Raw genomic sequence first — 12,907 nt, forward strand, 5'->3', positions numbered from 1 at the left:
AGGCGTCTGAAAAGAAGATGGCCACGGGACCTTCTAATTTAAATTAATGTTTGAAGTACCACCAATGGGTGGTTCCTTCCCAAGATTTTCAAGTATATATGAAACATACAACATATTTACCTATTGTATTATTTTGTAAAGTTGTAAATTACATTAAATAAATTTTTAAAAAAATCAATTTTTTTTCTTGTGCCAAATCGAAAAAATGAAATCCTTTTTCTTGTATCACTTTAAAATATTGTAGTACGAAAATCAAGAAAATCTTTAAAAGCACATAATTAAGTAACTTAAGTTCTTTTAAAGATTTTCCGCAAATTTTTATGTTTTACCAGAACTTTAAACGGTACCAAATACCATAAATTGGACTATACAAGCTTGAGATATCAGGAATTGTATTTGTTATAGTTGATATTTTATTTATTTAAATCTATTATGAGCAGAATGGAAGAAAACTCGCCTTTCCAGTAGAATGAAAACAACCGAATTTTGTCAAAGTATATACTTGTAATAAAGATTTAAATATAAAATGCACGTTAAGTGGGATTCGAAAACAATAAAAAGACATTTCAATACTTCAAACAACTATGAATACAGTATCTTCTATCGCAAATTCAAATATATTGAGTCCAATCGAGTGGTATTAGGTAAAATTCAAACTTCTTTTGAAACCATAAAAATTATAAGTTCATTGATTGAGTACCCTAGGCGTAGAGAGAGATTTTTTGAATTACGTGGAAAAAAACTTGCATTTCATATCATGAATTTGCAAAAAATGTATACTGATACAAAAAACCGTTTCAGCACACCGTAAAACGTTTGAGCCAAAATTTTCAAATCAAATTTTTAGTAGTAGATCTGTGTAATTTGAACTTTCAAATGCCTTGATTTGCATTTATTTATAATTATTGACCCATTCATTTAGCTTTTTTTTACTGCATTACCTTATATTATTATAATAGACAAAAAATACAATTTATACAAAGGTGCATTAACTTACGGACTGATGACAAAAGTTCTCTCATTTTGCAATTTAATAATAAATAATGTCAACCATTGACATGATCAGAACGGATTCTGATTCGAAAATTCTGAGATACGGCCTCAGCATATACGGCAACCGAGGCTGTTAATGAGTAATTTATTTGTGATGTTAGTATCTGATAAAAATTGAAGCAAGTACTTTATCCTAAACCTTTTGTACCTGATAACATAATACTCCTATACGTATACTTCTGGATAATAGTTACTTACTTAACAATATCTTGTAAATTTATCTTGATTGATATTTATAAGTGACTTCATAAATGAATTTATTGGCAATCGAGCACTCGAAATCGCTCATTATAATCAAATATAGAATTAATTTAATTTGTTTTATCACTAATATTTAAAATGGGATCGATCATGAGATTGGAGTATTTTAATCATGAAAAGTGATAGAGAACCCTTTTTTTCGCATCCTTCATAGAGTATGATTATTACATAATGAGTACATACATATTCCAAGAAATAGAATTTCTTATACTTATAATTTGTAAACTAGTTCGACATCTACCATTATTTCAAGAACCCTCCGCGGTAGCCTTACTTATCTGATTTTTCAAACAGACAATTATCGGTTCGTTATTGTAGGACCTCACACAGTCTCACAAGAGTTCATAACACAAAAAAAGCCATGCTTCCCGGCTGGAGCCACCCCACTAAAACCCCCAGGATGCGATGGTCCAATAGTACTTTGGAATATTTGCTTAAGATGGTAATATGAGACTTAAGATTTCTTTTAGAAGTTTTTATCATGGTGTTCCTTGAGTAAATGGCAGTAATTAAGAGATGTATATGTTAAAGAAAAAGTAGTGAAGTCCCATCGGCCTCACCTTTCTATCTCGATCCGTTTTTTATTTTATTTGTTTTTAAAAATTAAAAACTTACCATGAAAATCATGCTTTCTCCTTAAAAAGTCCTACAAAAATTTACCGTAATTGAACTTTTTTTTTTTTTTTACTTTTGTCACCATTTTCGAAACCTTCAATGAATTCACTTAACGTCAGTGATCGATTTGAAGGAAAGTATTGCTTAATTGGGCAATTATAGGATTATAGTAACTTTGGTATAACTAATAACTAAAGGTTATATTCAAGAAGAGATCGAATTATGGAGATCAAAAACATGATAGCTACTATATTAAGAGAGTGCAGAGTTTTATTATTCCCTGGTATTGCTCTTTCAGTAATGGAAGGCAAGATATGACATGCAATGATGATGGCCACGCAGTACAATATGCATTAATAAATTAACATTATTATTTTTTTTTTATTGATAGATTTATTTATTGATAGATATTACAATCTGCCACACAGTTGTGGGCAATAGGTAATAGTGATGAATGATCTTATACATACTAAAATAAAAAAAAAAATTTAAAAAAACAACTCTCTGAAAATATATACAAACAAAAGAATAAACAAGATGAACATAATCAAACTATCTGTATGAAAAATAAATAAATAAAATAACATAATGATAAAATAATGTATACAATATTTACACAATCGACCTGAGGATCCCTGAGCCCACTCTATCCCCCACGTGTGAGAGATAGAGCAGAGCTCAAAAGATCCCAGCGATCCCTCTCGCCGCATCACTGATAATGAGTCAGTGGAGGCTGAGCAAGTTTTTAACATTATTAAAGATTTCAAAAGATTTACCACTAAAGCAATTTACTGCCTCCTCGGAACAGTGACAAACGTATCCTTTCTTAGCATGAAGCAGGGACTTGCAGTAACTCTCTTCTGAATCGTCCGCCGCAGCCATCATCAGGAAAGCCAACAGGCCAACGATATAGACTGACTTCATTTTGTTAAAGATGGTCTGAGGTGTGATAAAAATCCTCTTTTTAAACTAAATTAGTATCTTATCTCAATACATTATCATCATTTTAACAACCACTTGCGTAATAATTAATAATTAATTTTGTTAATTTATCTTATTCTTATAATACTGACGCAAGTGCTTGACCTTATTGACTTTGACGGTATCTGAGCAACATATGTGCTGCTGAATATTCTATATAGGAAGAAATGAAAGAAAACGAAGATTCATTAAGGTTAATATTCAACTCGGAAATCATGAACATTTATTTATAATTCAATTTTGCATGGACAATTTACTTAACGTCAGGAGGATGCACCACGAGGTGCTATCTCCCTCATGCCAGCTCATGCCATGGATAGAACATCTCATTTGCTGATAGTAAATGTACATTTACAGGTGCAAATATAAAAAAAAATAAATAAAAAAACAAAAACAATTTTGCGTTGTAAAAGATTTTTTAAAAAAAAACTAACGCCTTAATTTATTTTAAGAATTTACTAGTGTATCCTTAGGTCTGTTTTGTAATTATAACAGTTATTGAAATTTTATATTGTTTAGATAGCTATTGTGATATATTAACTCTATAATTAAACCATTATTCACTCGTTTGTATTTCTTTTTTCGTCTTCATTTGTCACAAACACTATACTATGAGTGAATATTTTTTTTTACTTAGTATTTATTTTATGATTTGATTAGTATTACTGTAGACCTGCTGTGTTCTTAATAGCCCATCAAATTTTTAAATGGTTTAAATAGAGTATATATACAATATTAATTCATTACAAAATATCTATATGCACCTTATGGTTCCATTTTCATTTGGCACAATTCATGGACTTGTTTTTCTTGGTGATTTATTTTAAGATTCTTCTATAAAAGGACAGATATGTGAAGGCATGATTAAAATTACTATGTTTGTAATAATAACTCAATAAAATTATGTTGAATTATGCTGGTTATTTTGCGCCTTCATTTGCTACAAACTCTATACCGCACTAGTTAGATAATTTCCATTAACGACAGTTTTTCTCTCGGTGATTTATTTAAAGATTTTACTAGAAAGGCAGTAGACAGACAACTATATGTGAGGTTTAATAAATGATTAATATAACTTTGTTTATAATAATAAATGAAATTTTTTTATTGAAGTATGCTGGTTATCTTGCGCCTTCATCTGTTACAAACACTATACCGCACTAATTGCAGACAGTTTTTGCTTGCATTGATTTATTTTAAGATTTAGCAAGTTTGATAGAAGGTCAGTTATGTGATTTTAAGAGAATTAGAGATTTTCAAATGTTTGCAATAGGTATGTGTGCAACATAAATTCTATAACCTGTATTGACTTATTGCGTTTTGTTTTTATTTGCTCCTTCATTTTTTACAAACACATTACCGCAATATCCATGGATAGTTTTTCTTTTGGTGATTTTTTTAGGACCATTAAGATTTTAGGCATGTCACGTGATCAAAACTAACATCAAGATTTTAAATGAATCCTTATAAGAAAGTTATCGTCAAAGTCGAATTGCATCGTCAGTCACATTAGATAGATTTTTTTTTTTCCTTCTATATCGTTTAGTAAATTATTCGAAGCAATCTCGTCTTCGTTTTGATCCATTATTAATTTTTATTTATTTACTCTAATTATTTACAAATTGTATGAATGAATACTCATGTAACAACTGCTTATATTAACTGTATTCGAAAGTTTAAATTGTTCAAATGGCTATTTTGCGATAATAATTTAACCACTATCACTTGTTGGTGTTGTTTTTTTCGCCTTCGTTTGTCACCAACTCTATACTATTACTGTACGGAATGTTTTCAAAATATTTAATATAAATATATTAATTTATTTTAAGATTTTACTAGCACTGACCACAGGGCCGTTATGTGATCTAATGAGATTTTTATTTGGGGAAAAAAATTGGTTAAACTTGGAATATATGTGATTACAGGATCTAATTAACTTATGATAGTTATTTTGCGCCTTCATTTGTCAGAGACACAATACTATACTATGTGTGGGCATTTTTTCGGTATTACTGTACGCCTGCTATGTGTTTCTGACAGCCTACCAAAATCTTAAATAATTAAAATTAATATTTGTACAATATTAACTCTTTACTAAAACCTATACTCACCTATTGCAGGTTTCATTTGCTCCAAACACTATTCAAGCACATTTTTTTCCCAATCATTTATTTTAAGATTTTACAAGAATGGTGGAAGGGCAGGAATGTGAAGCTTAGTACATGATTAAAATAAATATGTTTGTATTAATAAATCAATAAAATTATATTGAATTATGCTGGTTATTTTGCTCCTTTATTATGTAGGAGCCTTTGAGATTTTTAAATGGATGAACCAAATGGTCGCACAAAAAAATGTGCGACATATATTTTATAGACTTTTTAAGGTTTATTTATTTTTTTTTGCTCCTTCATTTTTTAAAAACACATTACCACACTTTCCGTGGACTTTTTTTTGTGATTTATTTCATTACCAGTAAGAGTTTAGGCATGTCACAGCGTCTGACACATTAAAGAGATGTTTGATTTTCTTTCTACATATTCGCAACGACCTCTTCTTCGTTTTGAACCATATTTGATTGTTTAACGTTACTTTTGCCTAACGATTTTTGATGGTTTTTCTCCTAACAATTTAGTATACAATTTTCCCTTTATTATGTTACTAAAAAAATTATTAATGACTACACTTTTTGCCAGCAGACTAAGTAAAATGGTATAAATGTTAAGGGTGCAATACAAATTCTATAAAGCTGTATGACTTTAAATCTCGTTTACTCGGTGACAGATTTCTGACGCGGTAGCACTGTTACAAAAGTGAGATAATAAGATAGTGTAGCTGCGTTCTGACAATTTGTTTTGACAAGTTGTGACAGTAAACCTAACCTAAATCTGTAAACATTTTGTAACAAAAAAATATAGTATTTCCCCCAAAACACCTTGGGGTATGTACAAAAAATAAAAGTGTATTATTTCATAGGGTAAAGTTTTTACTTCCTGATATCAGAAACTTAATAAAAAACAAAAAAATAATGATCATTCATTGTAATAGGATTTCTAGTTATGAACTTAAGGGGCAGTTTTTAGGCGAGGAAGTTGAGGCGTCGCTTTTAGGAACCTGGGAACTGCAGCGGCGTCGGTTCGAATTCAGCTTGGAGGGATTGACTTTTATTTTTTGGCGGTCCTACAGAATGAAAAATTGATCCTCGTTCCATGGTAGAAATAGGTTGGTTATCTCTAGATAATCCCCCGTTTGTAAGAAATGGCCAAGAGGGGAATAAATAAAACCTACTATACACTGTTACTCGAAACTATAGAAGGGTTTTATTTAAAATTAATAAGGATTTTTACCTGTTTAAACATTAATTTATATATTTAAGCTACTTATTTTGTTTGTTATTTTCCACTTCATTTCTGACATTCTATAGAGAGGGGAAGGTAGGAGGTTATTTTTCAGGTCATTTTACTCAGTTCTAACTAGAGTGGGATGATTTTGATTCCAGCCGAAAAATAGAAGTCAACCTTCCCCGACCGGAAGCGAACTGGCGCTGCTAATGTTTCGAAGTTTTTCGGTGACGCTTTAACACACTCGTCTACAACGGCCTCTAATTTAAGCTACTTATAATACTTTAGAAATTATTGGCGTTAGACTTAAAAATATGCGACAACCATTTTGAACAATCTACCATGTTAGGCCAACGCACCCTAAGGTGTGTTCAAGAATTTAGTACCGTCTTTTTCAAGCATTCTAATACAGTTATCCATAAATAGAAATTATTTAAGCTTACTTCTAGGGTATTATATAATTTTACCTGCCCAAAATAGCTGGCTTGTAGCTCGTTAACTTACCCATTTTAATTTTCCACTTTTTTATGATATCTTTCACAAGATCAGATATTCATCACAAGTGTCAGAGTCATGAAGATCAAACCATTGTAGTTATAACAGTAGTATTAAGAACATATCCAAGATGGATTTGCGTGCTAACATACTCGTACATGTGTTTAACAGTATTTGTTAAAAATTTGAATTTAATATTCGCTAGAATAATATCAGTTATATGTATTATTTAGATAAAATAAATCTACTTCTCTACACCTCTTTATTGAATATTTGGATTTATGTTGTTATTAGGACTTGTAAAAATGAGGGACTATGATGTAAAAACAAAACGGTCTGTTTAAAATGATTATTAGTAGGGAAAGGATTTTTATGTTTTCACATATTTTTACCTTATCATGATATCTTCGATTCCTTACTAACTAAAGATGTTTCAAGACATTTCTGGCCAAAAGAAGCCATATTTATATCACATATTTTTAAATATTTGGTCGTTTATACATATTTTGTTGTAAATCCCATATTTTCTGAAATATTTGTTATTTTTTACATATTTTTAGATATTTTGTCCTGAATCACGTATTTCCTTAAATTATTTGTTTAATTGTAAATACATTTTTCGCATTAACTACGTAAAATTCAAGAGAACGCAAGAAATTTAAAGGTGAAATTTATCATAAACAGTGCGTAAAAATTCTATATTTGAATTTTTGGATTTGAAATTCTATATTATCTTTGAACACAAATTAAAAGCAGTGGCAATAATAAATTTTCACACAGAATTACATCGAGAATTTCTCAGAATCAATTAAAAAGAGCAAGGGTCTTATTCCTGTAGCATTATTCCTTTGTTAACTCCTAAATCCATTTCTCTGTTTCCCCCGTTCCCATGGTCCTTTCTCATCTTAGTCTTGTTTTACTCCCCTAGTTTAATTACAATTACTAATTAATGTCTTGTTATTGAACAGCTATGTTTTCTCTAAGTAAATTTTTTTGTACATATTTTAACATAATTTCTTTAAAATATTATTCATATAATATATAATAAATACATATTTATGTAACTTTTTTTAAGTTATAAAATTACTAATTAATTAGTAATTTATATTTTTGAATAGTACATATTTTTTTAAATATTTGACAATTTATTAGCACATATTTATGTACGTATTTCAGATATTTAGCACATAAAAATCATATCCCTAATTATTAGGGTCTTTTGGTCTGTTTAAAATGATATGAATAAAACTCTACAAAGAAAGAAAAAAATCTACAAATATTGGTAAAAAATATACATTTTTTTTTAAATATTAATTTAATAAAATTAACCATATAAAATCTTTTTTTCCTTTTTTTTTTTATAATATACTATAAATATTTATTCAGTTCGGATTATTTTGATACAAGGTCGAAGTTTCCCTTCTTGATGATGAATGTGTTGCATTCTCTGAAAAAAAAAATTATATATATTTTTAGTTATAAAAATTAGCGTTATATTTTCGTTAATATTTTAACAGAGATTTGAATTTAAACATTACTTTTCTATATAAATATAAAAAGGTATTATTATGAAAGTAGAATAATCTTGTATGACCATTGAATTAACTAAATAATCCGAAAAAGTGTTATTCAATAATCACATCAACTAATAGGAAAAAACTTTATTAAAAACAACAAAGACTCAACTTCATTGGGCTGCTATCTACACAGCATACTTATCTAATCTGATCGGACGATTATTTTAATTTAATAATACACAAACATAACAAATAAACAAGTAACAATATATAATAATAGAATACAATTTTTTTCTTTTCTATTTGATGATTTTTTTTTTCATCTTTCTATACTTGATTAATTTTTATTGTGTTAATCCCTCCTTTTTTTTAAAAAAAAAAAAAGAAAGGAAGATTCTAGTTAAAAGTTCATTAATACTATTTTTTAAGTTAATAATAGTTAAGATTTTCTAAATTTGATTGGAGAAAATATAAATTTGATATTATTGTTAATTTCTAATTTAGATTTTTTTCATTCACATTTTTTTATGATATACTAAATAATTAAGAATTTATTTCTAAAAGATTCAGAAGTCAACTTTTACAAGACTCTATGAGCTCAGTTCATTGACATCTCAAATTGAATAAAAACACATAAAATATAAGTACCAAACTGCAATCAAACCATTACCTTTCAATAATGCCTGCATGTGATAAATCCACTAAAACATGTACAGTACATTCTCAATGCTGGAATACTCCAGGATGATCTCGCACAAGTTCCGGCTAAGGAAAAAATAAAATAAATTAATAATTATTTATTTATATTATAAACAACAATGGATATAATAACTATGTTTAATATCACTGTATTTGATGAAGCCTATTTGAAGGTATCCTTTAACACAATACTTGGTTTAGTCAGAAATTTTGATTTGGAGTGAAAACATCACGAATGTTAGTTTTTAAGAAGTAGTGACTGCCCTCGTATATTATATGTACATTTTACTATGTTATAATTTTAATAAAGCCTATACATAATTCTTTAAAAAAACATAGTTGCGGTACCATTCCTACACAACTACTAAATCCACTAACTTTTAGCAAAATTAATACGAGAATAAAGTTGTTCAACCGAAAGTAACTGTCACAATTGACCAGCATCAAATTGGTATATTTGCACACACCATGAAAATTTTATCAAAATCAGATTATAGTGGTATGTTTTATGCCCATCATACGAATGAGTTGTTAAATTCCATTGTATGGACAGAGACGAAAAGAAATTTGTTCCTAGTTATCTAAAATGCAAAACGTGAAATTTTATTCAGAGATTTTTTTTTTTTCTATTTCCTTTTTGGAAATTGAAGCTTAACCACTGGCAACCTTCTACATTGAAGAAGCAATATAAGAAGTGAAAAGTGATTATTGTTGTTCAAGTTTGTCGCTTAGAACACCAAAATGAATATTTGATATCAAATTGTATTAAAAAATCTATTTCTTTTCTTAAAACAAACTACACAGGTTTCAGAAAATAACAATGGAACATTACTATACTTTATGCCAACAAATAATCCTGGATTCACATAAATTCCTTTACTCTCTTTTCGTGATTACTTCTTTATATGGTCATCACTAATGAAAAAAGTAGAGAATGATATTTAACTCGATTTTCTTAAAATTATTTTTTTTTATGAGATATTTTTATAAAAGCTAAGGTTATCCCTCTTAGTTAAATAATACACCCATCATGATTTTTCCTTTTTACCTGCAAATAGAAATAGTGTCTTTACATCCAGTGATATGGTTGAGATAAGCTTTAAGAAATTTACTTTGATACAAAGTACCTCTTTCACCACTAAACTGGCAAAACTAAAACCCTAAACCAATAAATACTGTTTAATTTTTGGCTTAATAATATTTCTAATGCCTCAATAGAAAATCGGTTTGATTCAACAGCCTCAAAACATATGTTAACTTTTACAATTAATGCCGTTATACAATGACTCATATCATAGATCATAATAAAAAAATAAAATCTCACCTGAAACCTCTTCAATCATAATCGACAACGTAAGCATTACCAGCACTACAAGTAGAATTATGTGCGTGAGCTTCATTAACGAATCCATGTTGATTAATGAGCAACGTTTTATATTGGTTTCACCTTTGCTGTCAAGATTACTGGATGACGGCAATTAAGATTATAAATTTAATTACACCTTTGAAGGAAACTTCATAATAAGGAAAAGTGCTTTCACAGATAATAAATGTGAGGACAATTGGTTGACACTCTTGTCCATGATATTTGCTCAATCAATCTTAAATTAGTTGAAATTGGTTTTTTATCTCTAATATCTAGAGGAAAAGGATGTGTATATATACAAATTGATAACTTCTTGATAGTTTATGACATATATTTTTAAGATTCTAGTGATTGTGAATAATAAAACAACTCTGTTTCGGCGACGATTCGGGACTTGATTGTTTTCATACTAATTTATAGTACAGTAAGAAAAAGGTTATGAGAACAATAAATAATCCTATTGTTTTATTATTGACTAAACGTCAAAAATAAATCATATACAGTTATTAACCTTTATCAATTTATTAAGTTTTTATACTTTATCTATTTAGCCAAAATATTTTCTTTATTGCCGTCACTTATCAATATAATAAAAAGTATAGGGAAGTATTGTGATCGTGAAAATGTTTAATTGAAGTGTTAAAAGTAAATTATTTATTTATATTACTAATAATTATTTTACAGCTCGTCTTAGTACAAATAAGAAGCCTCTTAAAATGGTATATGTGTTTTGTTTTTAAGTTGTAACAAACTAAATTTATGAATTTATTGTAGATATATACCGTATGGATTATGCTTGGAATGTGACAGTAACTAACTTACTCCCTGAAATTGACAAGTACCGAAGAACCAGTACCAGTAGTACTTTTGAACCATTAACTTAAAAACGGCTATAATGATTTTTATTTGGCTAGTCATTTTAATTTACAATCAAGTGGTCTTGAATGGGCATTATATTTTTTGGATTTTAAAACATTTTTCTCTAAAGTAAATTTAGTTTTGTTTATTTGAAATAATTAATGACCTCACAAATTTTTCAATTATGTGTTGAATAAAATTGAAAAATTCGTAGTCCTATCGAAAAGATATAATGCGGATATCACCCCTTGATTTTCATAGATATCACCCATTATTATTAATAGAAATGAGTTATATTTTTAGATCTAGAGCTTTCTAAGATTTTTAGTTATAACTCTAAGATGGTGCTTTCGTGCTAAACTATTCATTTTCACATTTTGGTACTTATGAATATCTTCCATCATTAGGAGATATTTATCGTCGAAATTACTGTTAAAACACGACTATAATCATAGTTGGTAATCACCTATTTTTCCAAAACGCATGTTTATATCTACGGTTGCCTAGAGTATTGAGGATTATCCATCGAACAAGAAAAGAGACTAAACAGACTAATGAACTATTTTATAAGATTCATTTTCGGTAATCCTAGGCGTTCCCATATCTCACATTACTATTCCGAGCAAAGCTTCCTCTGTATGGATGAGCTTCCTCTATCCTAGTATCCGGAGACAATACCTCCTTGGCACATTTATATTTCAAATCCTAATAACCAAAAAACCTTCCTACATTATTGACCTCCTTACCCTACGTTTATACATTCACCTATTAAACATAATATCCCAACCTATAGAATCTCTACATCCCTACCTATAAAACTCCCTCCAATGAAAAATATTTAGCTGTCCAAGCTACCTCATTTTGGAATTCCTTACCCATATCCATCCCTAAAGCTTCCTCAACCTCATTCAAACATCAACATATTCATAATATATCCACCTACTAGACTATCAAACTTCCATGTACTTGTGAATAATAGGAAACATTATAAAAATAGGTAAATAAGTATTTTTGTTCAAATTTTATTTAATTTAAAATATTGTTATAGATCCATCTAATTATGTTCAATAGTCAATATAGCCAGACAAAAGCTGTTAAAAATGTACCTAATTGTTATTCCTAGGGCACCAAGTGTCCCAGAATAAAGATTAATTTTCTTTCATTCATGTAATGACGGCTTAAAAAAAAAGTATGGTTAAAACAATGGTATTGAGGCGCGAAAAATGATGTAGTGAAACCTACTTTTTTTTAACTATTGAGTAAAACTATAAAGTTACGGCCTATTTACAGTTTCTTCAACCATAAAGAAGTATTTTTGCTTTAACGTTTAATGGTATTCTAGCCATTAACATCCTTCTACTCTAATATTGATGCAATTATTTTATTAATTATCATACATATAATAAGTTATTTTAAATTCGTTAAAAATAATTTACCAGCGATTCATTCATTTCTTAAATAATTCCTCAGATGAAAGAACACAATTTTTATAAATAATTATCAGACTATTATCGTATGATGTTAATATAATAATAATTATTAGGATTTTTTATAAGACATGAACAATCAAAAGTTAACATTGTATTGTTATTTATTTATTTATTAAATAATTCCTCAGATCAAAGAAAACAATATTTATAAATAAATAGGATTTTTTTATAAGATATGAAATATTAAAAGTTACCATAACATTGTTAGAATATTTGTCAATTAACTTAGAC

General features: G+C 28.4%; 2 long non-coding RNA genes across 2 annotated transcripts in view; both read right to left on the minus strand.

Moving 5' to 3' along the window:
* The window catches only part of LOC106691512 (uncharacterized), a 7,039-nt gene extending 4,167 nt beyond the window's left edge, over positions 1-2,872 (minus strand). The window contains exon 1 of the long non-coding RNA XR_001344797.1: positions 2,706-2,872. This is a non-coding gene — a long non-coding RNA (uncharacterized lncRNA). The remainder of the gene's footprint in view (positions 1-2,705) is intronic.
* Positions 2,873-7,425: 4,553 nt separating this feature from the next.
* On the minus strand, positions 7,426-10,398 carry LOC106691514 (uncharacterized). Its single transcript, XR_001344798.3, has 3 exons — positions 10,287-10,398; positions 8,934-9,028; positions 7,426-8,193 (listed from the first exon to the last, which is right to left on the minus strand). It is a non-coding gene; the product is annotated as an uncharacterized lncRNA (long non-coding RNA).
* Between the last annotated feature and the right edge of the window lie 2,509 nt (positions 10,399-12,907).

The sequence above is a fragment of the Halyomorpha halys genome, unplaced genomic scaffold (assembly GCF_000696795.3).
Source record: "Halyomorpha halys isolate HHAL.00 unplaced genomic scaffold, Hhal_1.1 Scaffold2438.1, whole genome shotgun sequence".
NCBI lineage: Eukaryota > Metazoa > Arthropoda > Insecta > Hemiptera > Pentatomidae > Halyomorpha > Halyomorpha halys.